Raw genomic sequence first — 27,919 nt, 5'->3', positions numbered from 1 at the left:
GCAATAGCCATTCAGGTGCATTACCAACACAAGTCCTTTCATTTCTAGTTTGAAATCACACTCTTAACGTAATTTCCCATCACCAACAAACCAACAACTGCTCTTGCAACGCAAAAGCATGACTTGCAAACATTCTAAAGCTTCAGTTCTATAACTGACTACCTGTTTATTGGCAATCTGATGTGCAAAAAAATGAAATCAGATGGATTGGCAAAGAAAAGAATTCTACTGCTTGCTTTAATAAAATATGTAATTCTTTATATTACAAAATCACACATCAAGAATTGATGAAGAAGGGTCATTAGACTCCTAAAGCTCTGATAGAGGTGGCATAAGAAAGGAATTTGACACACGTTACCCGAATGTCATATATGATCAAGGTCTTATCCAGAACTTTTGAAAAGGATCAACATCAATATTGAATCGCACCAACTTTGTACCACTGACCAAACAGATAAGCAATTTTCATATGAGAGACAAAGAGTTTTTAAGGCTTCAGTGAGAGTCGAACTCACGACCCCTGGTTTACGAGACCAGTGCTCTAACCTCTGAGCTATGAAGCCATTGAAAAGGAGCAATTTCTAAAGCGATGTAGGGATTAGCCTGTTAGAGGTATGCATATGCTCAGTAACTCCTAAGGATCATTTACTATGCTACATGGGAGAAATGCAAAGAAACTGTACAAAGATTTTTCTTTAGGTACCAATTTGACATTGACATGGGAAAAACATCAACTTGAAATGCATATGAAAACTTACAACCCATACAAGCAATGATTGTAAGGTAAGGCATGGTAAAAAATGTAAAGAGAAGCACGATGATTTATTTATATTTTCAATTGTACCAAATTTAAGAATGATTTCATAAACTTTTTTCATGTCAGTATTAATCTATGTGCAAATGGAGTTTTATGGAGCCATTCAAAAAAGATGAGTTTTTCAAGTGGAAACTTTTTACGAAAGCAAATTTTAAAGCAAATCTGCTCTAAAGTCTTTGTCTCCACATAGCATTAGATCTCTGGCCATGATTTTCATTTACATTTTCAATTATGCCAAATTTAAGAATGATGTCTGAATTTTTTTGTGTCTGTATTAGGATATATGCAGATGGAGTTTTATTGAGGCATTCAAAAAAGAAGACTTTTTAAAGCAAAAACACCCTTTCATTGGGGAGCTTTTAAAGGAGGTTTAGCTTTATAAAGTGGTTCCTAAAGCACTTTTTGAGAGTTCTTGAAGTGTTTTTGAAAAGTTTTTTTCTAAAGCTTTCTCTTTGCAGCCTTTTGATTTACAGTGTCTACTTTAGAGCAAATTCCATCAGGATCTGCTTCAAAGATGCAATATCCCCTATTATTTTCACCTGGCATTTTTCAAACCCTGAAGTGGAATAAATCACTCAAAATAGCTATGAGTGTGTGTTCACACTAAGTTATATTTTTCCTGCATTTTCAGGGCAGAAACTCTACAAGACTATGTGCACACAGAGGTTTTTAGCTGAGTTTTCAGAGCAGAATCTGGGCAGAAACTCCAAATTTTTGAGGAGCTATGAGATTTGCAGGTGCATTTGTAGAGTTTCCACTCAGTTTCAACTAGGTGGCTATGCGCACATGACGTCTTTTTTCAGGCAGCTTCCGCCATTGGAATCATTTGAAAACACTATCAAACATTGCTCAAAAGAATGAACATAAGCAATTCTATGTAAAACTGACTTGCTCTGTCTATGTTGAGGTTTTTGAATGTCTTTTGACCACTTCAGGTTTCTAAAAATGCCAAGCGGTTAAAAAAAGCCACATGTCCATTCTATTAGCGTTTTCCACCAGGAACATGCTGTGTATTTTACAGTACAAATCAGTGGAAAAGCTCAATACATGCCTGGACTTCAAAAATACTTTTTTTTTGAGTGTTTTGCCATTGATTTTGCTTAAAAGAGCTAACTGTTTCTTCTTTTTTCAATGGAGTGAAAAATGCGACCAGAAAAAAAGACTTCACCGAATCCATGGGAAAACCTTCCGAAAAAAGCCGTCTCAAAATTGTCCAGGAAACAACCAAAAAAATGATACAAAAGACGATTCAGGGGAAGAAATTTCCTAAATTTCTTGAAAAGTCTTCTGCGTGAAAAACTCATCAACTTCTCCTGAGTTTAAAAGCCGTCATATGCACATACCAGTTCCTGTTCCAAAAATTCATTAAAAAACTGAGTGTGTGCGCAGTCCAACACTTCAAACAAAACTTGTGTTTTTTGAACTCCTAGCGGTGTTTGGAAAAGTGTTGATCAAAATTTCCTAAAAAAACCTCAGAGTGAATCTTTAGGTTATTTGCAGATGGAATTTTATTAAGGCATTTAAAAACAATGAGTTTTGCAAGCAGAACCCACTTAGGAAAACACCACTTTATTAGGTACTTTTGGGAAGAGTTTTTATGTTCATGATGTGTTTCCTGGGGATTTTTTGCAGAGTTTGCAATGAGATTTTCATTCTTAAAGCCTTTTTTGCAGATTTTTGATTTGAATGTGCCTAGTTTGGAGTAGTTTTCTTCAGGATCCGCTTCACAGAAGCAACAAGTATTTTTTTTACTTGCTACCACGTTTTTTTGCAAACCTGAAATGGATGAAAACTCTCCAAGTAATGTAATTATTATGTCTGAACATTTTTTTCTCAGTATAATAAACCTTCAACTAAGCAGGTATTTTTAAAGATAAGCTCAAGAATTAAACTATTCAGTTTCAAAATAACACAAAGGCTCCAGTGAGAATTGAACTCACGACCCCTGGTTTACAAGACCAGTGCTCTAACCACTGAGGTATGAAGCCAGCGAAACTTTGACACATCTTTTGATCTCTATTTCGAACAGTGCAATAGCCATTCAGGTGCATTACCAACACAAGTCCTTTCATTTCTAGTTTGAAATCACACTCTTAACGTAATGTCCCATCACCAACAAACCAACAACTGCTCTTGCAACGCAAAAGCATGACTTGCAAACATTCTAAAGCTTCAGTTCTATAACTGACTACCTGTTTATTGGCAATCTGATGTGCAAAAAAATGAAATCAGATGGATTGGCAAAGAAAAGAATTCTACTGCTTGCTTTAATAAAATATGTAATTCTTTATATTACAAAATCACACATCAAGAATTGATGAAGAAGGGTCATTAGACTCCTAAAGCTCTGATAGAGGTGGCATAAGAAAGGAATTTGACACACGTTACCCGAATGTCATATATGATCAAGGTCTTATCCAGAACTTTTGAAAAATATGTCGTAACATCAATATTGAATCGCACCAACTTTGTACCACTGACCAAACAGATAAGAAATTTTCATATGAGAGACAAAGAGTCTCTCATATGAGGCTTCAGTGTGAGTCGAACTCACGACCCCTGGTTTACGAGACCAGTGCTCTAACCTCTGAGCTATGAAGCCATTGAAAAGGAACAATTTCTAAAGCGATGTAGGGATTAGCCTGTTAGAGGTATGCATATGCTCAGTAACTCCTAAGGATCATTTATTATGCTACATGGGAGAAATGCAAAGAAACTGTACAAAGATTTTTCTTTAGGTACCAATTTGACATTGACATGGGAAAAATATCTACTTGAAATGCATATGAAAACTTACAACCCATACAAGCAATGATTGTAAGGTAAGGCGTGGTAAAAAATGTAAAGAGAAGCACGATGATTTATTTATATTTTCAATTGTACCAAATTTAAGAATGATTTCATAAACTTTTTTCAGGTCAGTATTAATCTATGTGCAAATGGAGTTTTCTGGAGCCATTCAAAAAAGATGAGTTTTTCAAGTGGAAACTTTTTACGAAAGCAAATTTTAAAGCAAATCTGCTCTAAAGTCTTTGTCTCCACATAGCATTAGATCTCTGGCCATGATTTTCATTTACATTTTCAATTATGCCAAATTTAAGAATGATGTCTGAATTTTTTTTGTGTCAGTATTAGGATATATGCAGATGGAGTTTTATTGAGGCATTCAAAAAAGAAGACTTTTTAAAGCAAAAACACCCTTTCATTGGGGAGCTTTTAAAGGAGGTTTAGCTTTATAAAGTGGTTCCTAAAGCACTTTTTGAGAGTTCTTGAAGTGTTTTTGAAGAGTTTTTTTCTAAAGCTTTTTCTTTGCAGCCTTTTGATTTACAGTGTCTACTTTAGAGTAAATTCCATCAGGATCTGCTTCAAAGATGCAATATCCCCTATTATTTTCACCTGGCATTTTTCAAACCCTGAAGTGGAATAAATCACTCAAAATAGCTATGAGTGTGTGTTCACACTAAGTTATATTTTTCCTGCATTTTCAGGGCAGAAACTCTACAAGACTATGTGCACACAGAGGTTTTTAGCTGAGTTTTCAGAGCAGAATCTGGGCAGAAACTCCAAATTTTTGAGGAGCTATGAGATTTGCAGGAGCATTTGTAGAGTTTCCACTCAGTTTCAACTAGGTGGCTATGTGCACATGATGTCTTTTTTCAGGCAGCTTCCGCCATTGGAATCATTTGAAAACACTATCAAACATTGCTCAAAAGAATGAACATAAGCAATTCTATGTAAAACTGACTTGCTCTGTCTATGTTGAGGTTTTTGAATGTCTTTTGACCACTTCAGGTTTCTAAAAACGCCAAGCGGTTTAAAGAAGTCACATGTCCATTCTATTAGCGTTTTCCACCAGGAACATGCTGTGTATTTTACAGTACAAATCAGTGGAAAAGCTCAATACATGCCTGGACTTCAAAAAGACTTTTTTTTTGAGTGTTTTGCCATTGATTTTGCTTAAAAGAGCTAACTGTTTCTTCTTTTTTCAATGGAGTGAAAAATGCGACCAGAAAAAAAGACTTCACCGAAACCATGGGAAAACCTTCCGAAAAAAGCCATCTCAAAATTGTCCAGGAAACAACCCAACAAATGATACAAAAGACGATTCAGGGGAAGAAATGTCCTAAATTTCTTGAAAAGTCTTCTGCGTGAAAAACTCATCAAGTTCTCCTGAGTTTAAAAGCCGTCATATGCACATACCAGTTCCTGTTCCAAAAATTCATTAAAAAACTGAGTGTGTGCGCAGTCCAACACTTCAAACAAAACTTGTGTTTTTTGAACTCCTAGTGGTGTTTGGAAAAGTTTTGATCAAAATTTCCTGAAAAAACCTCAGTGTGAATCTTTAGGTTATTTGCAGATGGAATTTTATTAAGGCATTTAAAAACAATGAGTTTTGCAAGCAGAACCCACTTAGGAAAACACCACTTTATTAGGTACTTTTGGGAAGAGTTTTTATGTTCATGATGTGTTTCCTGGGGATTTTTTGCAGAGTTTGCAATGAGATTTTCATTCTTAAAGCCTTTTTTGCAGATTTTTGATTTGAATGTGCCTAGTTTGGAGTAGTTTTCCTCAGGATCCGCTTCACAGAAGCAACAAGTATTTTTTTTACTTGCTACCACGTTTTTTTGCAAACCTGAAATGGATGAAAACTCTCCAAGTAATGTAATTATTATGTCTGAACATTTTTTTCTCAGTATAATAAACCTTCAACTAAGCAGGTATTTTTAAAGATAAGCTCAAGAATTAAACTATTCAGTTTCAAAATAACACAAAGGCTCCAGTGAGAATTGAACTCACGACCCCTGGTTTACAAGACCAGTGCTCTAACCACTGAGCTATGAAGCCAGCGAAACTTTGACACATCTTTTGATCTCTATTTCGAACAGTGCAATAGCCATTCAGGTGCATTACCAACACAAGTCCTTTCATTTCTAGTTTGAAATCACACTCTTAACGTAATGTCCCATCACCAACAAACCAACAACTGCTCTTGCAATGCAAAAGCATGACTTGCAAACATTCTAAAGCTTCAGTTCTATAACTGACTACCTGTTTATTGGCAATCTGATGTGCAAAAAAATGAAATCAGATGGATTGGCAAAGAAAAGAATTCTACTGCTTGCTTTAATAAAATATGTAATTCTTTATATTACAAAATCACACATCAAGAATTGATGAAGAAGGGTCATTAGACTCCTAAAGCTCTGATAGAGGTGGCATAAGAAAGGACTTTGACACACGTTACCCGAATGTCATATATGATCAAGGTCTTATCCAGAACTTTTGAAAAGGATCAACATCAATATTGAATCGCACCAACTTTGTACCACTGACCAAACAGATAAGCAATTTTCATATGAGAGACAAAGAGTTTTTAAGGCTTCAGTGAGAGTCGAACTCACGACCCCTGGTTTACGAGACCAGTGCTCTAACCTCTGAGCTATGAAGCCATTGAAAAGGAACAATTTCTAAAGCGATGTAGGGATTAGCCTGTTAGAGGTATGCATATGCTCAGTAACTCCTAAGGATCATTTACTATGCTACATGGGAGAAATGCAAAGAAACTGTACAAAGATTTTTCTTTAGGTACCAATTTGACATTGACATGGGAAAAACATCAACTTGAAATGCATATGAAAACTTACAACCCATACAAGCAATGATTGTAAGGTAAGGCATGGTAAAAAATGTAAAGAGAAGCACGATGATTTATTTATATTTTCAATTGTACCAAATTTAAGAATGATTTCATAAACTTTTTTCATGTCAGTATTAATCTATGTGCAAATGGAGTTTTATGGAGCCATTCAAAAAAGATGAGTTTTTCAAGTGGAAACTTTTTACGAAAGCAAATTTTAAAGCAAATCTGCTCTAAAGTCTTTGTCTCCACATAGCATTAGATCTCTGGCCATGATTTTCATTTACATTTTCAATTATGCCAAATTTAAGAATGATGTCTGAATTTTTTTGTGTCTGTATTAGGATATATGCAGATGGAGTTTTATTGAGGCATTCAAAAAAGAAGACTTTTTAAAGCAAAAACACCCTTTCATTGGGGAGCTTTTAAAGGAGGTTTAGCTTTATAAAGTGGTTCCTAAAGCACTTTTTGAGAGTTCTTGAAGTGTTTTTGAAGAGTTTTTTTCTAAAGCTTTTTCTTTGCAGCCTTTTGATTTACAGTATCTACTTTAGAGCAAATTCCATCAGGATCTGCTTCAAAGATGCAATATCCCCTATTATTTTCACCTGGCATTTTTCAAACCCTGAAGTGGAATAAATCACTCAAAATAGCTATGAGTGTGTGTTCACACTAAGTTATATTTTTCCTGCATTTTCAGGGCAGAAACTCTACAAGACTATGTGCACACAGAGGTTTTTAGCTGAGTTTTCAGAGCAGAATCTGGGCAGAAACTCCAAATTTTTGAGGAGCTATGAGATTTGCAGGTGCATTTGTAGAGTTTCCACTCAGTTTCAACTAGGTGGCTATGCGCACATGACGTCTTTTTTCAGGCAGCTTCCGCCATTGGAATCATTTGAAAACACTATCAAACATTGCTCAAAAGAATGAACATAAGCAATTCTATGTAAAACTGACTTGCTCTGTCTATGTTGAGGTTTTTGAATGTCTTTTGACCACTTCAGGTTTCTAAAAACGCCAAGCGGTTAAAAGAAGTCACATGTCCATTCTATTAGCGTTTTCCACCAGGAACATGCTGTGTATTTTACAGTACAAATCAGTGGAAAAGCTCAATACATGCCTGGACTTCAAAAAGACTTTTTTTTGAGTGTTTTGCCATTGATTTTGCTTAAAAGAGCTAACTGTTTCTTATTTTTTCAATGGAGTGAAAAATGCGACCAGAAAAAAAGACTTCACCGAAACCATGGGAAAACCTTCCGAAAAAAGCCATCTCAAAATTGTCCAGGAAACAACCCAAAAAATGATACAAAAGACGATTCAGGGGAAGAAATGTCCTAAATTTCTTGAAAAGTCTTCTGCGTGAAAAACTCATCAAGTTCTCCTGAGTTTAAAAGCCATCATATGCACATACCAGTTCCTGTTCCAAAAATTCATTAAAAAACTGAGTGTGTGCGCAGTCCAACACTTCAAACAAAACTTGTGTTTTTTGAACTCCTAGTGGTGTTTGGAAAAGTTTTGATCAAAATTTCCTGAAAAAACCTCAGTGTGAATCTTTAGGTTATTTGCAGATGGAATTTTATTAAGGCATTTAAAAACAATGAGTTTTGCAAGCAGAACCCACTTAGGAAAACACCACTTTATTAGGTACTTTTGGGAAGAGTTTTTATGTTCATGATGTGTTTCCTGGGGATTTTTTGCAGAGTTTGCAATGAGATTTTCATTCTTAAAGCCTTTTTTGCAGATTTTTGATTTGAATGTGCCTAGTTTGGAGTAGTTTTCCTCAGGATCCGCTTCACAGAAGCAACAAGTATTTTTTTTACTTGCTACCACGTTTTTTTGCAAACCTGAAATGGATGAAAACTCTCCAAGTAATGTAATTATTATGTCTGAACATTTTTTTCTCAGTATAATAAACCTTCAACTAAGCAGGTATTTTTAAAGATAAGCTCAAGAATTAAACTATTCAGTTTCAAAATAACACAAAGGCTCCAGTGAGAATTGAACTCACGACCCCTGGTTTACAAGACCAGTGCTCTAACCACTGAGCTATGAAGCCAGCGAAACTTTGACACATCTTTTGATCTCTATTTCGAACAGTGCAATAGCCATTCAGGTGCATTACCAACACAAGTCCTTTCATTTCTAGTTTGAAATCACACTCTTAACGTAATGTCCCATCACCAACAAACCAACAACTGCTCTTGCAACGCAAAAGCATGACTTGCAAACATTCTAAAGCTTCAGTTCTATAACTGAGTACCTGTTTATTGGCAATCTGATGTGCAAAAAAATGAAATCAGATGGATTGGCAAAGAAAAGAATTCTACTGCTTGCTTTAATAAAATATGTAATTCTTTATATTACAAAATCACACATCAAGAATTGATGAAGAAGGGTCATTAGACTCCTAAAGCTCTGATAGAGGTGGCATAAGAAAGGAATTTGACACACGTTACCCGAATGTCATATATGATCAAGGTCTTATCCAGAACTTTTGAAAAGGATCAACATCAATATTGAATCGCACCAACTTTGTACCACTGACCAAACAGATAAGCAATTTTCATATGAGAGACAAAGAGTTTTTAAGGCTTCAGTGAGAGTCGAACTCACGACCCCTGGTTTACGAGACCAGTGCTCTAACCTCTGAGCTATGAAGCCATTGAAAAGTAACAATTTCTAAAGCGATGTAGGGATTAGCCTGTTAGAGGTATGCATATGCTCAGTAACTCCTAAGGATCATTTACTATGCTACATGGGAGAAATGCAAAGAAACTGTACAAAGATTTTTCTTTAGGTACCAATTTGACATTGACATGGGAAAAACATCAACTTGAAATGCATATGAAAACTTACAACCCATACAAGCAATGATTGTAAGGTAAGGCATGGTAAAAAATGTAAAGAGAAGCACGATGATTTATTTATATTTTCAATTGTACCAAATTTAAGAATGATTTCATAAACTTTTTTCATGTCAGTATTAGTGTTGAGCGATACCGTCCGATACTTGAAAGTATCGGTATCGGAAAGTATCGGCCGATACCGGCAAAATATCGGATCCAATCCGATACCGATACCCGATACCAATACAAGTCAATGGGACTCAGGTATCGGACGGTATTCCTGATGGTTCCCAGGGTCTGAAGGAGAGGAAACTCTCCTTCAGGCCCTGGGAACCATATAAATGTGTAAAATAAAGAATTAAAATAAAAAATATCGCTATACTCACCTGTCCGACGCAGCCGGGACCTCGGCGATTGTAAGTGGCAGCGTTGTTTCTTTAAAATTCGCGCTTTTACTTGCTTACGTGAATTCCCGGCTTCTGATTGGTCAGGGCGGCCATGTTGCCGGGACTCGGACCAATCACAGCAAGCCGTGACGAAATTACGTCACGGCTTGGTGTGATTGGTCCGCGTCCCGGCAATATGGCGCCGTGACCAATCACAAGCCGTGACGTCACGGGAGGCTGGACACGCGCGCTTTTCAAAATAAGCGCGTGTCCAGCCTCCCGTGACGTCACGGCTTGTGATTGGTTAATGGCGGCCATGTTGCCGGGACGCGGACCAATCACAGCAAGCCGTGACGTAATTTCGTCACGGCTTGCTGTGATTGGTCCGAGTCCCGGCAACATGGCCGCCCTGACCAATCAGAAGCCGGGAATTCACGTAAGCAAGTAAAAGCGCGAATTTTAAAGAAACAACGCTGCCGCTTACAATCGCCGAGGTCCCGGCTGCGTCGGACAGGTGAGTATAGCGATTTTTTTTATTTTAATTCTTTCTTTTACACCTTTTTACATTAATGTTGTTTCGATACCGATATCCGATATTACAAAAATATCGGATCTCGGTATCGGAAATTCCGATACAGCAAGTATCGGCCGATACCCGATACTTGCAGCATCGGAATGCTCAACACTAGTCAGTATTAATCTATGTGCAAATGGAGTTTTATGGAGCCATTCAAAAAAGATGAGTTTTTCAAGTGGAAACTTTTTACGAAAGCAAATTTTAAAGCAAATCTGCTCTAAAGTCTTTGTCTCCACATAGTATTAGATCTCTGGCCATGATTTTCATTTACATTTTCAATTATGCCAAATTTAAGAATGATGTCTGAATTTTTTTGTGTCTGTATTAGGATATATGCAGATGGAGTTTTATTGAGGCATTCAAAAAAGAAGACTTTTTAAAGCAAAAACACCCTTTCATTGGGGAGCTTTTAAAGGAGGTTTAGCTTTATAAAGTGGTTCCTAAAGCACTTTTTGAGAGTTCTTGAAGTGTTTTTGAAGAGTTTTTTTCTAAAGCTTTTTCTTTGCAGCCTTTTGATTTACAGTATCTACTTTAGAGCAAATTCCATCAGGATCTGCTTCAAAGATGCAATATCCCCTATTATTTTCACCTGGCATTTTTCAAACCCTGAAGTGGAATAAATCACTCAAAATAGCTATGAGTGTGTGTCCACACTAAGTTATATTTTTCCTGTATTTTCAGGGCAGAAACTCTACAAGACTATGTGCACACAGAGGTTTTTAGCTGAGTTTTCAGAGCAGAATCTGGGCAGAAACTCCAAATTTTTTAGGAGCTATGAGATTTGCAGGAGCATTTGTAGAGTTTCCACTCAGTTTCAACTAGGTGGCTATGTGCACATGATGTCTTTTTTCAGGCAGCTTCCGCCATTGGAATCATTTGAAAACACTATCAAACATTGCTCAAAAGAATGAACATAAGCAATTCTATGTAAAACTGACTTGCTCTGTCTATGTTGAGGTTTTTGAATGTCTTTTGACCACTTCAGGTTTCTAAAAACGCCAAGCGGTTAAAAGAAGTCACATGTCCATTCTATTAGCGTTTTCCACCAGGAACATGCTGTGTATTTTACAGTACAAATCAGTGGAAAAGCTCAATACATGCCTGGACTTCAAAAAGACTTTTTTTTTGAGTGTTTTGCCATTGATTTTGCTTAAAAGAGCTAACTGTTTCTTATTTTTTCAATGGAGTGAAAAATGCGACCAGAAAAAAAGACTTCACCGAAACCATGGGAAAACCTTCCGAAAAAAGCCATCTCAAAATTGTCCAGGAAACAACCCAAAAAATGATACAAAAGACGATTCAGGGGAAGAAATGTCCTAAATTTCTTGAAAAGTCTTCTGCGTGAAAAACTCATCAAGTTCTCCTGAGTTTAAAAGCCATCATATGCACATACCAGTTCCTGTTCCAAAAATTCATTAAAAAACTGAGTGTGTGCGCAGTCCAACACTTCAAACAAAACTTGTGTTTTTTGAACTCCTAGTGGTGTTTGGAAAAGTTTTGATCAAAATTTCCTGAAAAAACCTCAGTGTGAATCTTTAGGTTATTTGCAGATGGAATTTTATTAAGGCATTTAAAAACAATGAGTTTTGCAAGCAGAACCCACTTAGGAAAACACCACTTTATTAGGTACTTTTGGGAAGAGTTTTTATGTTCATGATGTGTTTCCTGGGGATTTTTTGCAGAGTTTGCAATGAGATTTTCATTCTTAAAGCCTTTTTTGCAGATTTTTGATTTGAATGTGCCTAGTTTGGAGTAGTTTTCCTCAGGATCCGCTTCACAGAAGCAACAAGTATTTTTTTTACTTGCTACCACGTTTTTTTGCAAACCTGAAATGGATGAAAACTCTCCAAGTAATGTAATTATTATGTCTGAACATTTTTTTCTCAGTATAATAAACCTTCAACTAAGCAGGTATTTTTAAAGATAAGCTCAAGAATTAAACTATTCAGTTTCAAAATAACACAAAGGCTCCAGTGAGAATTGAACTCACGACCCCTGGTTTACAAGACCAGTGCTCTAACCACTGAGCTATGAAGCCAGCGAAACTTTGACACATCTTTTGATCTCTATTTCGAACAGTGCAATAGCCATTCAGGTGCATTACCAACACAAGTCCTTTCATTTCTAGTTTGAAATCACACTCTTAACCCCTTAATGACAGCCAATACGTCTTTTAACTGACCTGAGATATAAGAGAATAGCCTCCCCACACAGGTGACAATCCAGCAGCTGTCGGCTGTACACTACAGCTGACAACTTGCTGCATCGGCCACAATCAGTGTTTGCACCTTAAAAATCTGTTTAACCCCTTAGATGCTGCTGTCAATAAATACTACATCATTATAAATGGTTAACAGAGTGTGAGGACTTCCTCTTTATCCCAATTGGTGCTCTCGGATCATGATTGTGTGGTCCTGATGCTTGCCATGGCTATTCATGACCAAATAGTGGCCTTAGAGTCTGACAGCTGTTGTAACCTGTTCAGAAGTTAGAGATATTTAGGTGGTAAACATACACATTTTCATTTCTGTTATGTCAATTTGCATTAATTCCTGAAAAGCAACTGAAGGGTTAATTAACAACCTGACAGCAGTTTTCAATATGTCAGGGGGTGATGTTTTTAAAATGGTATCACTATTGGGGGTTTCCAATATATAGGACCTCTAAAGTCACTTCAAACATGGATAGGTCCCTAAAAAAATAAATTTTGTACATTTCCTTGAAAAAATGAAAAATTACTGCTACATTTTTAAACCTCCTAAAATACTAACAAAATAAAAGAACACTTTACAAACGGTGCAGATGTAAAGGCGACATGTGGGAAATGTTATTTATTAATGTTTTTCTATGGTATGACTATCTGGATTAAAGGGATAATCATTCAAAGTTAGAAAATTGCTAATTTTTTAACATTTTTCTCAAATTTCTGATATTTTTTATAAATAAACACAAAACATATTGACCTAAATTTACCATTATCATAAAGTATAATGTGTCATGAAAAAACAATCTCAAAATCACTGGGATATGTTGAATCATTCCAGAGTTATTACCACATAAAGTGACATTGATCAGATTTCAAAAATTTGGCTCCGTCACTAAGGGGTTAACGTAATGTCCCATCACCAACAAACCAACAACTGCTCTTGCAACGCAAAAGCATGACTTGCAAACATTCTAAAGCTTCAGTTCTATAACTGACTACCTGTTTATTGGCAATCTGATGTGCAAAAAAATGAAATCAGATGGATTGGCAAAGAAAAGAATTCTACTGCTTGCTTTAATAAAATATGTAATTCTTTATATTACAAAATCACACATCAAGAATTGATGAAGAAGGGTCATTAGACTCCTAAAGCTCTGATAGAGGTGGCATAAGAAAGGAATTTGACACACGTTACCCGAATGTCATATATGATCAAGGTCTTATCCAGAACTTTTGAAAAGGATCAACATCAATATTGAATCGCACCAACTTTGTACCACTGACCAAACAGATAAGCAATTTTCATATGAGAGACAAAGAGTTTTTAAGGCTTCAGTGAGAGTCGAACTCACGACCCCTGGTTTACGAGACCAGTGCTCTAACCTCTGAGCTATGAAGCCATTGAAAAGGAACAATTTCTAAAGCGATGTAGGGATTAGCCTGTTAGAGGTATGCATATGCTCAGTAACTCCTAAGGATCATTTACTATGCTACATGGGAGAAATGCAAAGAAACTGTACAAAGATTTTTCTTTAGGTACCAATTTGACATTGACATGGGAAAAACATCAACTTGAAATGCATATGAAAACTTACAACCCATACAAGCAATGATTGTAAGGTAAGGCATGGTAAAAAATGTAAAGAGAAGCACGATGATTTATTTATATTTTCAATTGTACCAAATTTAAGAATGATTTCATAAACTTTTTTCATGTCAGTATTAATCTATGTGCAAATGGAGTTTTATGGAGCCATTCAAAAAAGATGAGTTTTTCAAGTGGAAACTTTTTACGAAAGCAAATTTTAAAGCAAATCTGCTCTAAAGTCTTTGTCTCCACATAGCATTAGATCTCTGGCCATGATTTTCATTTACATTTTCAATTATGCCAAATTTAAGAATGATGTCTGAATTTTTTTGTGTCTGTTTTAGGATATATGCAGATGGAGTTTTATTGAGGCATTCAAAAAAGAAGACTTTTTAAAGCAAAAACACCCTTTCATTGGGGAGCTTTTAAAGGAGGTTTAGCTTTATAAAGTGGTTCCTAAAGCACTTTTTGAGAGTTCTTGAAGTGTTTTTGAAAAGTTTTTTTCTAAAGCTTTCTCTTTGCAGCCTTTTGATTTACAGTGTCTACTTTAGAGCAAATTCCATCAGGATCTGCTTCAAAGATGCAATATCCCCTATTATTTTCACCTGGCATTTTTCAAACCCTGAAGTGGAATAAATCACTCAAAATAGCTATGAGTGTGTGTTCACACTAAGTTATATTTTTCCTGCATTTTCAGGGCAGAAACTCTACAAGACTATGTGCACACAGAGGTTTTTAGCTGAGTTTTCAGAGCAGAATCTGGGCAGAAACTCCAAATTTTTGAGGAGCTATGAGATTTGCAGGTGCATTTGTAGAGTTTCCACTCAGTTTCAACTAGGTGGCTATGCGCACATGACGTCTTTTTTCAGGCAGCTTCCGCCATTGGAATCATTTGAAAACACTATCAAACATTGCTCAAAAGAATGAACATAAGCAATTCTATGTAAAACTGACTTGCTCTGTCTATGTTGAGGTTTTTGAATGTCTTTTGACCACTTCAGGTTTCTAAAAATGCCAAGCGGTTAAAAAAAGCCACATGTCCATTCTATTAGCGTTTTCCACCAGGAACATGCTGTGTATTTTACAGTACAAATCAGTGGAAAAGCTCAATACATGCCTGGACTTCAAAAATACTTTTTTTTTGAGTGTTTTGCCATTGATTTTGCTTAAAAGAGCTAACTGTTTCTTCTTTTTTCAATGGAGTGAAAAATGCGACCAGAAAAAAAGACTTCACCGAAACCATGGGAAAACCTTCCGAAAAAAGCCGTCTCAAAATTGTCCAGGAAACAACCAAAAAAATGATACAAAAGACGATTCAGGGGAAGAAATTTCCTAAATTTCTTGAAAAGTCTTCTGCGTGAAAAACTCATCAACTTCTCCTGAGTTTAAAAGCCGTCATATGCACATACCAGTTCCTGTTCCAAAAATTCATTAAAAAACTGAGTGTGTGCGCAGTCCAACACTTCAAACAAAACTTGTGTTTTTTGAACTCCTAGCGGTGTTTGGAAAAGTGTTGATCAAAATTTCCTGAAAAAACCTCAGTGTGAATCTTTAGGTTATTTGCAGATGGAATTTTATTAAGGCATTTAAAAACAATGAGTTTTGCAAGCAGAACCCACTTAGGAAAACACCACTTTATTAGGTACTTTTGGGAAGAGTTTTTATGTTCATGATGTGTTTCCTGGGGATTTTTTGCAGAGTTTGCAATGAGATTTTCATTCTTAAAGCCTTTTTTGCAGATTTTTGATTTGAATGTGCCTAGTTTGGAGTAGTTTTCCTCAGGATCCGCTTCACAGAAGCAACAAGTATTTTTTTTACTTGCTACCACGTTTTTTTGCAAACCTGAAATGGATGAAAACTCTCCAAGTAATGTAATTATTATGTCTGAACATTTTTTTCTCAGTATAATAAACCTTCAACTAAGCAGGTATTTTTAAAGATAAGCTCAAGAATTAAACTATTCAGTTTCAAAATAACACAAAGGCTCCAGTGAGAATTGAACTCACGACCCCTGGTTTACAAGACCAGTGCTCTAACCACTGAGCTATGAAGCCAGCGAAACTTTGACACATCTTTTGATCTCTATTTCGAACAGTGCAATAGCCATTCAGGTGCATTACCAACACAAGTCCTTTCATTTCTAGTTTGAAATCACACTCTTAACGTAATGTCCCATCACCAACAAACCAACAACTGCTCTTGCAACGCAAAAGCATGACTTGCAAACATTCTAAAGCTTCAGTTCTATAACTGACTACCTGTTTATTGGCAATCTGATGTGCAAAAAAATGAAATCAGATGGATTGGCAAAGAAAAGAATTCTACTGCTTGCTTTAATAAAATATGTAATTCTTTATATTACAAAATCACACATCAAGAATTGATGAAGAAGGGTCATTAGACTCCTAAAGCTCTGATAGAGGTGGCATAAGAAAGGAATTTGACACACGTTACCCGAATGTCATATATGATCAAGGTCTTATCCAGAACTTTTGAAAAGGATGTCGTAACATCAATATTGAATCGCACCAACTTTGTACCACTGACCAAACAGATAAGCAATTTTCATATGAGAGACAAAGAGTCTCTCATATGAGGCTTCAGTGAGAGTCGAACTCACGACCCCTGGTTTACGAGACCAGTGCTCTAACCTCTGAGCTATGAAGCCATTGATAAGGAACAATTTCTAAAGCGATGTAGGGATTAGCCTGTTAGAGGTATGCATATGCTCAGTAACTCCTAAGGATCATTTACTATGCTACATGGGAGAAATGCAAAGAAACTGTACAAAGATTTTTCTTTAGGTACCAATTTGACATTGACATGGGAAAAACATCAACTTGAAATGCATATGAAAACTTACAACCCATACAAGCAATGATTGTAAGGTAAGGCATGGTAAAAAATGTAAAGAGAAGCACGATGATTTATTTATATTTTCAATTGTACCAAATTTAAGAATGATTTCATAAACTTTTTTCAGGTCAGTATTAATCTATGTGCAAATGGAGTTTTATGGAGCCATTCAAAAAAGATGAGTTTTTCAAGTGGAAACTTTTTACGAAAGCAAATTTTAAAGCAAATCTGCTCTAAAGTCTTTGTCTCCACATAGCATTAGATCTCTGGCCATGATTTTCATTTACATTTTCAATTATGCCAAATTTAAGAATGATGTCTGAATTTTTTTGTGTCTGTTTTAGGATATATGCAGATGGAGTTTTATTGAGGCATTCAAAAAGAAGACTTTTTAAAGCAAAAACACCCTTTCATTGGGGAGCTTTTAAAGGAGGTTTAGCTTTATAAAGTGGTTCCTAAAGCACTTTTTGAGAGTTCTTGAAGTGTTTTTGAAAAGTTTTTTTCTAAAGCTTTCTCTTTGCAGCCTTTTGATTTACAGTGTCTACTTTAGAGCAAATTCCATCAGGATCTGCTTCAAAGATGCAATATCCCCTATTATTTTCACCTGGCATTTTTCAAACCCTGAAGTGGAATAAATCACTCAAAATAGCTATGAGTGTGTGTTCACACTAAGTTATATTTTTCCTGCATTTTCAGGGCAGAAACTCTACAAGACTATGTGCACACAGAGGTTTTTAGCTGAGTTTTCAGAGCAGAATCTGAGCAGAAACTCCAAATTTTTGAGGAGCTATGAGATTTGCAGGTGCATTTGTAGAGTTTCCACTCAGTTTCAACTAGGTGGCTATGCGCACATGACGTCTTTTTTCAGGCAGCTTCCGCCATTGGAATCATTTGAAAACACTATCAAACATTGCTCAAAAGAATGAACATAAGCAATTCTATGTAAAACTGACTTGCTCTGTCTATGTTGAGGTTTTTGAATGTCTTTTGACCACTTCAGGTTTCTAAAAATGCCAAGCGGTTAAAAAAAGCCACATGTCCATTCTATTAGCGTTTTCCACCAGGAACATGCTGTGTATTTTACAGTACAAATCAGTGGAAAAGCTCAATACATGCCTGGACTTCAAAAATACTTTTTTTTTGAGTGTTTTGCCATTGATTTTGCTTAAAAGAGCTAACTGTTTCTTCTTTTTTCAATGGAGTGAAAAATGCGACCAGAAAAAAAGACTTCACCGAAACCATGGGAAAACCTTCCGAAAAAAGCCGTCTCAAAATTGTCCAGGAAACAACCAAAAAAATGATACAAAAGACGATTCAGGGGAAGAAATTTCCTAAATTTCTTGAAAAGTCTTCTGCGTGAAAAACTCATCAACTTCTCCTGAGTTTAAAAGCCGTCATATGCACATACCAGTTCCTGTTCCAAAAATTCATTAAAAAACTGAGTGTGTGCGCAGTCCAACACTTCAAACAAAACTTGTGTTTTTTGAACTCCTAGCGGTGTTTGGAAAAGTGTTGATCAAAATTTCCTGAAAAAACCTCAGTGTGAATCTTTAGGTTATTTGCAGATGGAATTTTATTAAGGCATTTAAAAACAATGAGTTTTGCAAGCAGAACCCACTTAGGAAAACACCACTTTATTAGGTACTTTTGGGAAGAGTTTTTATGTTCATGATGTGTTTCCTGGGGATTTTTTGCAGAGTTTGCAATGAGATTTTCATTCTTAAAGCCTTTTTTGCAGATTTTTGATTTGAATGTGCCTAGTTTGGAGTAGTTTTCCTCAGGATCCGCTTCACAGAAGCAACAAGTATTTTTTTTACTTGCTACCACGTTTTTTTGCAAACCTGAAATGGATGAAAACTCTCCAAGTAATGTAATTATTATGTCTGAACATTTTTTTCTCAGTATAATAAACCTTCAACTAAGCAGGTATTTTTAAAGATAAGCTCAAGAATTAAACTATTCAGTTTCAAAATAACACAAAGGCTCCAGTGAGAATTGAACTCACGACCCCTGGTTTACAAGACCAGTGCTCTAACCACTGAGCTATGAAGCCAGCGAAACTTTGACACATCTTTTGATCTCTATTTCGAACAGTGCAATAGCCATTCAGGTGCATTACCAACACAAGTCCTTTCATTTCTAGTTTGAAATCACACTCTTAACGTAATGTCCCATCACCAACAAACCAACAACTGCTCTTGCAACGCAAAAGCATGACTTGCAAACATTCTAAAGCTTCAGTTCTATAACTGACTACCTGTTTATTGGCAATCTGATGTGCAAAAAAATGAAATCAGATGGATTGGCAAAGAAAAGAATTCTACTGCTTGCTTTAATAAAATATGTAATTCTTTATATTACAAAATCACACATCAAGAATTGATGAAGAAGGGTCATTAGACTCCTAAAGCTCTGATAGAGGTGGCATAAGAAAGGAATTTGACACACGTTACCCGAATGTCATATATGATCAAGGTCTTATCCAGAACTTTTGAAAAGGATGTCGTAACATCAATATTGAATCGCACCAACTTTGTACCACTGACCAAACAGATAAGCAATTTTCATATGAGAGACAAAGAGTCTCTCATATGAGGCTTCAGTGAGAGTCGAACTCACGACCCCTGGTTTACGAGACCAGTGCTCTAACCTCTGAGCTATGAAGCCATTGAAAAGGAACAATTTCTAAAGCGATGTAGGGATTAGCCTGTTAGAGGTATGCATATGCTCAGTAACTACTAAGGATCATTTATTATGCTACATGGGAGAAATGCAAAGAAACTGTACAAAGATTTTTCTTTAGGTACCAATTTGACATTGACATGGGAAAAATATCAACTTGAAATGCATATGAAAACTTACAACCCATACAAGCAATGATTGTAAGGTAAGGCGTGGTAAAAAATGTAAAGAGAAGCACGATGATTTATTTATATTTTCAATTGTACCAAATTTAAGAATGATTTCATAAACTTTTTTCAGGTCAGTATTAATCTATGTGCAAATGGAGTTTTCTGGAGCCATTCAAAAAAGATGAGTTTTTCAAGTGGAAACTTTTTACGAAAGCAAATTTTAAAGCAAATCTGCTCTAAAGTCTTTGTCTCCACATAGCATTAGATCTCTGGCCATGATTTTCATTTACATTTTCAATTATGCCAAATTTAAGAATGATGTCTGAATTTTTTTTGTGTCAGTATTAGGATATATGCAGATGGAGTTTTATTGAGGCATTCAAAAAAGAAGACTTTTTAAAGCAAAAACACCCTTTCATTGGGGAGCTTTTAAAGGAGGTTTAGCTTTATAAAGTGGTTCCTAAAGCACTTTTTGAGAGTTCTTGAAGTGTTTTTGAAGAGTTTTTTTCTAAAGCTTTTTCTTTGCAGCCTTTTGATTTACAGTGTCTACTTTAGAGTAAATTCCATCAGGATCTGCTTCAAAGATGCAATATCCCCTATTATTTTCACCTGGCATTTTTCAAACCCTGAAGTGGAATAAATCACTCAAAATAGCTATGAGTGTGTGTTCACACTAAGTTATATTTTTCCTGCATTTTCAGGGCAGAAACTCTACAAGACTATGTGCACACAGAGGTTTTTAGCTGAGTTTTCAGAGCAGAATCTGGGCAGAAACTCCAAATTTTTTAGGAGCTATGAGATTTGCAGGAGCATTTGTAGAGTTTCCACTCAGTTTCAACTAGGTGGCTATGTGCACATGATGTCTTTTTTCAGGCAGCTTCCGCCATTGGAATCATTTGAAAACACTATCAAACATTGCTCAAAAGAATGAACATAAGCAATTCTATGTAAAACTGACTTGCTCTGTCTATGTTGAGGTTTTTGAATGTCTTTTGACCACTTCAGGTTTCTAAAAACGCCAAGCGGTTTAAAGAAGTCACATGTCCATTCTATTAGCGTTTTCCACCAGGAACATGCTGTGTATTTTACAGTACAAATCAGTGGAAAAGCTCAATACATGCCTGGACTTCAAAAAGACTTTTTTTTTGAGTGTTTTGCCATTGATTTTGCTTAAAAGAGCTAACTGTTTCTTATTTTTTCAATGGAGTGAAAAATGCGACCAGAAAAAAAGACTTCACCGAAACCATGGGAAAACCTTCCGAAAAAAGCCATCTCAAAATTGTCCAGGAAACAACCCAAAAAATGATACAAAAGACGATTCAGGGGAAGAAATGTCCTAAATTTCTTGAAAAGTCTTCTGCGTGAAAAACTCATCAAGTTCTCCTGAGTTTAAAAGTCGTCATATGCACATACCAGTTCCTGTTCCAAAAATTCATTAAAAAACTGAGTGTGTGCGCAGTCCAACACTTCAAACAAAACTTGTGTTTTTTGAACTCCTAGTGGTGTTTGGAAAAGTTTTGATCAAAATTTCCTGAAAAAACCTCAGTGTGAATCTTTAGGTTATTTGCAGATGGAATTTTATTAAGGCATTTAAAAACAATGAGTTTTGCAAGCAGAACCCACTTAGGAAAACACCACTTTATTAGGTACTTTTGGGAAGAGTTTTTATGTTCATGATGTGTTTCCTGGGGATTTTTTGCAGAGTTTGCAATGAGATTTTCATTCTTAAAGCCTTTTTTGCAGATTTTTGATTTGAATGTGCCTAGTTTGGAGTAGTTTTCCTCAGGATCCGCTTCACAGAAGCAACAAGTATTTTTTTTACTTGCTACCACGTTTTTTTGCAAACCTGAAATGGATGAAAACTCTCCAAGTAATGTAATTATTATGTCTGAACATTTTTTTCTCAGTATAATAAACCTTCAACTAAGCAGGTATTTTTAAAGATAAGCTCAAGAATTAAACTATTCAGTTTCAAAATAACACAAAGGCTCCAGTGAGAATTGAACTCACGACCCCTGGTTTACAAGACCAGTGCTCTAACCACTGAGCTATGAAGCCAGCGAAACTTTGACACATCTTTTGATCTCTATTTCGAACAGTGCAATAGCCATTCAGGTGCATTACCAACACAAGTCCTTTCATTTCTAGTTTGAAATCACACTCTTAACGTAATGTCCCATCACCAACAAACCAACAACTGCTCTTGCAACGCAAAAGCATGACTTGCAAACATTCTAAAGCTTCAGTTCTATAACTGACTACCTGTTTATTGGCAATCTGATGTGCAAAAAAATGAAATCAGATGGATTGGCAAAGAAAAGAATTCTACTGCTTGCTTTAATAAAATATGTAATTCTTTATATTACAAAATCACACATCAAGAATTGATGAAGAAGGGTCATTAGACTCCTAAAGCTCTGATAGAGGTGGCATAAGAAAGGAATTTGACACACGTTACCCGAATGTCATATATGATCAAGGTCTTATCCAGAACTTTTGAAAAGGATGTCGTAACATCAATATTGAATCGCACCAACTTTGTACCACTGACCAAACAGATAAGCAATTTTCATATGAGAGACAAAGAGTCTCTCATATGAGGCTTCAGTGAGAGTCGAACTCACGACCCCTGGTTTACGAGACCAGTGCTCTAACCTCTGAGCTATGAAGCCATTGAAAAGGAACAATTTCTAAAGCGATGTAGGGATTAGCCTGTTAGAGGTATGCATATGCTCAGTAACTACTAAGGATCATTTATTATGCTACATGGGAGAAATGCAAAGAAACTGTACAAAGATTTTTCTTTAGGTACCAATTTGACATTGACATGGGAAAAATATCAACTTGAAATGCATATGAAAACTTACAACCCATACAAGCAATGATTGTAAGGTAAGGCGTGGTAAAAAATGTAAAGAGAAGCACGATGATTTATTTATATTTTCAATTGTACCAAATTTAAGAATGATTTCATAAACTTTTTTCAGGTCAGTATTAATCTATGTGCAAATGGAGTTTTCTGGAGCCATTCAAAAAAGATGAGTTTTTCAAGTGGAAACTTTTTACAAAAGCAAATTTTAAAGCAAATCTGCTCTAAAGTCTTTGTCTCCACATAGCATTAGATCTCTGGCCATGATTTTCATTTACATTTTCAATTATGCCAAATTTAAGAATGATGTCTGAATTTTTTTTGTGTCAGTATTAGGATATATGCAGATGGAGTTTTATTGAGGCATTCAAAAAAGAAGACTTTTTAAAGCAAAAACACCCTTTCATTGGGGAGCTTTTAAAGGAGGTTTAGCTTTATAAAGTGGTTCCTAAAGCACTTTTTGAGAGTTCTTGAAGTGTTTTTGAAGAGTTTTTTTCTAAAGCTTTTTCTTTGCAGCCTTTTGATTTACAGTGTCTACTTTAGAGTAAATTCCATCAGGATCTGCTTCAAAGATGCAATATCCCCTATTATTTTCACCTGGCATTTTTCAAACCCTGAAGTGGAATAAATCACTCAAAATAGCTATGAGTGTGTGTTCACACTAAGTTATATTTTTCCTGCATTTTCAGGGCAGAAACTCTACAAGACTATGTGCACACAGAGGTTTTTAGCTGAGTTTTCAGAGCAGAATCTGGGCAGAAACTCCAAATTTTTTAGGAGCTATGAGATTTGCAGGAGCATTTGTAGAGTTTCCACTCAGTTTCAACTAGGTGGCTATGTGCACATGATGTCTTTTTTCAGGCAGCTTCCGCCATTGGAATCATTTGAAAACACTATCAAACATTGCTCAAAAGAATGAACATAAGCAATTCTATGTAAAACTGACTTGCTCTGTCTATGTTGAGGTTTTTGAATGTCTTTTGACCACTTCAGGTTTCTAAAAACGCCAAGCGGTTTAAAGAAGTCACATGTCCATTCTATTAGCGTTTTCCACCAGGAACATGCTGTGTATTTTACAGTACAAATCAGTGGAAAAGCTCAATACATGCCTGGACTTCAAAAAGACTTTTTTTTTGAGTGTTTTGCCATTGATTTTGCTTAAAAGAGCTAACTGTTTCTTATTTTTTCAATGGAGTGAAAAATGCGACCAGAAAAAAAGACTTCACCGAAACCATGGGAAAACCTTCCGAAAAAAGCCATCTCAAAATTGTCCAGGAAACAACCCAAAAAATGATACAAAAGACGATTCAGGGGAAGAAATGTCCTAAATTTCTTGAAAAGTCTTCTGCGTGAAAAACTCATCAAGTTCTCCTGAGTTTAAAAGTCGTCATATGCACATACCAGTTCCTGTTCCAAAAATTCATTAAAAAACTGAGTGTGTGCGCAGTCCAACACTTCAAACAAAACTTGTGTTTTTTGAACTCCTAGTGGTGTTTGGAAAAGTTTTGATCAAAATTTCCTGAAAAAACCTCAGTGTGAATCTTTAGGTTATTTGCAGATGGAATTTTATTAAGGCATTTAAAAACAATGAGTTTTGCAAGCAGAACCCACTTAGGAAAACACCACTTTATTAGGTACTTTTGGGAAGAGTTTTTATGTTCATGATGTGTTTCCTGGGGATTTTTTGCAGAGTTTGCAATGAGATTTTCATTCTTAAAGCCTTTTTTGCAGATTTTTGATTTGAATGTGCCTAGTTTGGAGTAGTTTTCCTCAGGATCCGCTTCACAGAAGCAACAAGTATTTTTTTTACTTGCTACCACGTTTTTTTGCAAACCTGAAATGGATGAAAACTCTCCAAGTAATGTAATTATTATGTCTGAACATTTTTTTCTCAGTATAATAAACCTTCAACTAAGCAGGTATTTTTAAAGATAAGCTCAAGAATTAAACTATTCAGTTTCAAAATAACACAAAGGCTCCAGTGAGAATTGAACTCACGACCCCTGGTTTACAAGACCAGTGCTCTAACCACTGAGCTATGAAGCCAGCGAAACTTTGACACATCTTTTGATCTCTATTTCGAACAGTGCAATAGCCATTCAGGTGCATTACCAACACAAGTCCTTTCATTTCTAGTTTGAAATCACACTCTTAACGTAATGTCCCATCACCAACAAACCAACAACTGCTCTTGCAACGCAAAAGCATGACTTGCAAACATTCTAAAGCTTCAGTTCTATAACTGACTACCTGTTTATTGGCAATCTGATGTGCAAAAAAATGAAATCAGATGGATTGGCAAAGAAAAGAATTCTACTGCTTGCTTTAATAAAATATGTAATTCTTTATATTACAAAATCACACATCAAGAATTGATGAAGAAGGGTCATTAGACTCCTAAAGCTCTGATAGAGGTGGCATAAGAAAGGAATTTGACACACGTTACCCGAATGTCATATATGATCAAGGTCTTATCCAGAACTTTTGAAAAGGATCAACATCAATATTGAATCGCACCAACTTTGTACCACTGACCAAACAGATAAGCAATTTTCATATGAGAGACAAAGAGTTTTTAAGGCTTCAGTGAGAGTCGAACTCACGACCCCTGGTTTACGAGACCAGTGCTCTAACCTCTGTGCTATGAAGCCATTGAAAAGGAAGAATTTCTAAAGCGATGTAGGGATTAGCCTGTTAGAGGTATGCATATGCTCAGTAACTCCTAAGGATCATTTACTATGCTACATGGGAGAAATGCAAAGAAACTGTACAAAGATTTTTCTTTAGGTACCAATTTGACATTGACATGGGAAAAACATCAACTTGAAATGCATATGAAAACTTACAACCCATACAAGCAATGATTGTAAGGTAAGGCATGGTAAAAAATGTAAAGAGAAGCACGATGATTTATTTATATTTTCAATTGTACCAAATTTAAGAATGATTTCATAAACTTTTTTCATGTCAGTATTAATCTATGTGCAAATGGAGTTTTATGGAGCCATTCAAAAAAGATGAGTTTTTCAAGTGGAAACTTTTTACAAAAGCAAATTTTAAAGCAAATCTGCTCTAAAGTCTTTGTCTCCACATAGCATTAGATCTCTGGCCATGATTTTCATTTACATTTTCAATTATGCCAAATTTAAGAATGATGTCTGAATTTTTTTTGTGTCAGTATTAGGATATATGCAGATGGAGTTTTATTGAGGCATTCAAAAAAGAAGACTTTTTAAAGCAAAAACACCCTTTCATTGGGGAGCTTTTAAAGGAGGTTTAGCTTTATAAAGTGGTTCCTAAAGCACTTTTTGAGAGTTCTTGAAGTGTTTTTGAAGAGTTTTTTTCTAAAGCTTTTTCTTTGCAGCCTTTTGATTTACAGTGTCTACTTTAGAGTAAATTCCATCAGGATCTGCTTCAAAGATGCAATATCCCCTATTATTTTCACCTGGCATTTTTCAAACCCTGAAGTGGAATAAATCACTCAAAATAGCTATGAGTGTGTGTTCACACTAAGTTATATTTTTCCTGCATTTTCAGGGCAGAAACTCTACAAGACTATGTGCACACAGAGGTTTTTAGCTGAGTTTTCAGAGCAGAATCTGGGCAGAAACTCCAAATTTTTAAGGAGCTATGAGATTTGCAGGAGCATTTGTAGAGTTTCCACTCAGTTTCAACTAGGTGGCTATGTGCACATGATGTCTTTTTTCAGGCAGCTTCCGCCATTGGAATCATTTGAAAACACTATCAAACATTGCTCAAAAGAATGAACATAAGCAATTCTATGTAAAACTGACTTGCTCTGTCTATGTTGAGGTTTTTGAATGTCTTTTGACCACTTCAGGTTTCTAAAAACGCCAAGCGGTTAAAAGAAGTCACATGTCCATTCTATTAGCGTTTTCCACCAGGAACATGCTGTGTATTTTACAGTACAAATCAGTGGAAAAGCTCAATACATGCCTGGACTTCAAAAAGACTTTTTTTTTGAGTGTTTTGCCATTGATTTTGCTTAAAAGAGCTAACTGTTTCTTATTTTTTCAATGGAGTGAAAAATGCGACCAGAAAAAAAGACTTCACCGAAACCATGGGAAAACCTTCCGAAAAAAGCCATCTCAAAATTGTCCAGGAAACAACCCAAAAAATGATACAAAAGACGATTCAGGGGAAGAAATGTCCTAAATTTCTTGAAAAGTCTTCTGCGTGAAAAACTCATCAAGTTCTCCTGAGTTTAAAAGCCATCATATGCACATACCAGTTCCTGTTCCAAAAATTCATTAAAAAACTGAGTGTGTGCGCAGTCCAACACTTCAAACAAAACTTGTGTTTTTTGAACTCCTAGTGGTGTTTGGAAAAGTTTTGATCAAAATTTCCTGAAAAAACCTCAGTGTGAATCTTTAGGTTATTTGCAGATGGAATTTTATTAAGGCATTTAAAAACAATGAGTTTTGCAAGCAGAACCCACTTAGGAAAACACCACTTTATTAGGTACTTTTGGGAAGAGTTTTTATGTTCATGATGTGTTTCCTGGGGATTTTTTGCAGAGTTTGCAATGAGATTTTCATTCTTAAAGCCTTTTTTGCAGATTTTTGATTTGAATGTGCCTAGTTTGGAGTAGTTTTCCTCAGGATCCGCTTCACAGAAGCAACAAGTATTTTTTTTACTTGCTACCACGTTTTTTTGCAAACCTGAAATGGATGAAAACTCTCCAAGTAATGTAATTATTATGTCTGAACATTTTTTTCTCAGTATAATAAACCTTCAACTAAGCAGGTATTTTTAAAGATAAGCTCAAGAATTAAACTATTCAGTTTCAAAATAACACAAAGGCTCCAGTGAGAATTGAACTCACGACCCCTGGTTTACAAGACCAGTGCTCTAACCACTGAGCTATGAAGCCAGCGAAACTTTGACACATCTTTTGATCTCTATTTCGAACAGTGCAATAGCCATTCAGGTGCATTACCAACACAAGTCCTTTCATTTCTAGTTTGAAATCACACTCTTAACGTAATGTCCCATCACCAACAAACCAACAACTGCTCTTGCAACGCAAAAGCATGACTTGCAAACATTCTAAAGCTTCAGTTCTATAACTGACTACCTGTTTATTGGCAATCTGATGTGCAAAAAAATGAAATCAGATGGATTGGCAAAGAAAAGAATTCTACTGCTTGCTTTAATAAAATATGTAATTCTTTATATTACAAAATCACACATCAAGAATTGATGAAGAAGGGTCATTAGACTCCTAAAGCTCTGATAGAGGTGGCATAAGAAAGGAATTTGACAC

At 35.8% G+C, this 27,919-nt stretch overlaps 18 non-coding genes across 18 annotated transcripts; all 18 read right to left on the bottom strand.

Moving 5' to 3' along the window:
• Positions 1-490: 490 nt before the first annotated feature.
• Positions 491-563, bottom strand: TRNAT-CGU (transfer RNA threonine (anticodon CGU)). The gene has a single exon. It is a non-coding gene; the product is annotated as a tRNA-Thr (tRNA).
• Positions 564-2,732: 2,169 nt separating this feature from the next.
• Positions 2,733-2,805, bottom strand: TRNAT-UGU (transfer RNA threonine (anticodon UGU)). Its single transcript has one exon. It is a non-coding gene; the product is annotated as a tRNA-Thr (tRNA).
• A 541-nt stretch (positions 2,806-3,346) lies between these two features.
• On the bottom strand, positions 3,347-3,419 carry TRNAT-CGU (transfer RNA threonine (anticodon CGU)). Its single transcript has one exon. It is a non-coding gene; the product is annotated as a tRNA-Thr (tRNA).
• A 2,170-nt stretch (positions 3,420-5,589) lies between these two features.
• TRNAT-UGU (transfer RNA threonine (anticodon UGU)) lies at positions 5,590-5,662 on the bottom strand. The gene has a single exon. It is a non-coding gene; the product is annotated as a tRNA-Thr (tRNA).
• Positions 5,663-6,194: 532 nt separating this feature from the next.
• On the bottom strand, positions 6,195-6,267 carry TRNAT-CGU (transfer RNA threonine (anticodon CGU)). Its single transcript has one exon. It is a non-coding gene; the product is annotated as a tRNA-Thr (tRNA).
• Positions 6,268-8,435: 2,168 nt separating this feature from the next.
• On the bottom strand, positions 8,436-8,508 carry TRNAT-UGU (transfer RNA threonine (anticodon UGU)). Its single transcript has one exon. It is a non-coding gene; the product is annotated as a tRNA-Thr (tRNA).
• Positions 8,509-9,040: 532 nt separating this feature from the next.
• On the bottom strand, positions 9,041-9,113 carry TRNAT-CGU (transfer RNA threonine (anticodon CGU)). Its single transcript has one exon. It is a non-coding gene; the product is annotated as a tRNA-Thr (tRNA).
• Positions 9,114-12,226: 3,113 nt separating this feature from the next.
• TRNAT-UGU (transfer RNA threonine (anticodon UGU)) lies at positions 12,227-12,299 on the bottom strand. Its single transcript has one exon. It is a non-coding gene; the product is annotated as a tRNA-Thr (tRNA).
• A 1,495-nt stretch (positions 12,300-13,794) lies between these two features.
• TRNAT-CGU (transfer RNA threonine (anticodon CGU)) lies at positions 13,795-13,867 on the bottom strand. Its single transcript has one exon. It is a non-coding gene; the product is annotated as a tRNA-Thr (tRNA).
• Positions 13,868-16,036: 2,169 nt separating this feature from the next.
• TRNAT-UGU (transfer RNA threonine (anticodon UGU)) lies at positions 16,037-16,109 on the bottom strand. Its single transcript has one exon. It is a non-coding gene; the product is annotated as a tRNA-Thr (tRNA).
• Positions 16,110-16,650: 541 nt separating this feature from the next.
• TRNAT-CGU (transfer RNA threonine (anticodon CGU)) lies at positions 16,651-16,723 on the bottom strand. Its single transcript has one exon. It is a non-coding gene; the product is annotated as a tRNA-Thr (tRNA).
• Positions 16,724-18,891: 2,168 nt separating this feature from the next.
• On the bottom strand, positions 18,892-18,964 carry TRNAT-UGU (transfer RNA threonine (anticodon UGU)). The gene has a single exon. It is a non-coding gene; the product is annotated as a tRNA-Thr (tRNA).
• Positions 18,965-19,505: 541 nt separating this feature from the next.
• Positions 19,506-19,578, bottom strand: TRNAT-CGU (transfer RNA threonine (anticodon CGU)). The gene has a single exon. It is a non-coding gene; the product is annotated as a tRNA-Thr (tRNA).
• A 2,170-nt stretch (positions 19,579-21,748) lies between these two features.
• TRNAT-UGU (transfer RNA threonine (anticodon UGU)) lies at positions 21,749-21,821 on the bottom strand. Its single transcript has one exon. It is a non-coding gene; the product is annotated as a tRNA-Thr (tRNA).
• A 541-nt stretch (positions 21,822-22,362) lies between these two features.
• TRNAT-CGU (transfer RNA threonine (anticodon CGU)) lies at positions 22,363-22,435 on the bottom strand. The gene has a single exon. It is a non-coding gene; the product is annotated as a tRNA-Thr (tRNA).
• Positions 22,436-24,605: 2,170 nt separating this feature from the next.
• On the bottom strand, positions 24,606-24,678 carry TRNAT-UGU (transfer RNA threonine (anticodon UGU)). Its single transcript has one exon. It is a non-coding gene; the product is annotated as a tRNA-Thr (tRNA).
• A 532-nt stretch (positions 24,679-25,210) lies between these two features.
• On the bottom strand, positions 25,211-25,283 carry TRNAT-CGU (transfer RNA threonine (anticodon CGU)). Its single transcript has one exon. It is a non-coding gene; the product is annotated as a tRNA-Thr (tRNA).
• A 2,170-nt stretch (positions 25,284-27,453) lies between these two features.
• TRNAT-UGU (transfer RNA threonine (anticodon UGU)) lies at positions 27,454-27,526 on the bottom strand. The gene has a single exon. It is a non-coding gene; the product is annotated as a tRNA-Thr (tRNA).
• Positions 27,527-27,919: the final 393 nt, after the last annotated feature.

The sequence above is a fragment of the Ranitomeya variabilis genome, chromosome 1 (genome assembly GCF_051348905.1).
Source record: "Ranitomeya variabilis isolate aRanVar5 chromosome 1, aRanVar5.hap1, whole genome shotgun sequence".
NCBI lineage: Eukaryota > Metazoa > Chordata > Amphibia > Anura > Dendrobatidae > Ranitomeya > Ranitomeya variabilis.
Note: the sequence above shows the minus strand (reverse complement) of the source record. Positions and strands in the feature narration are given on the sequence as shown.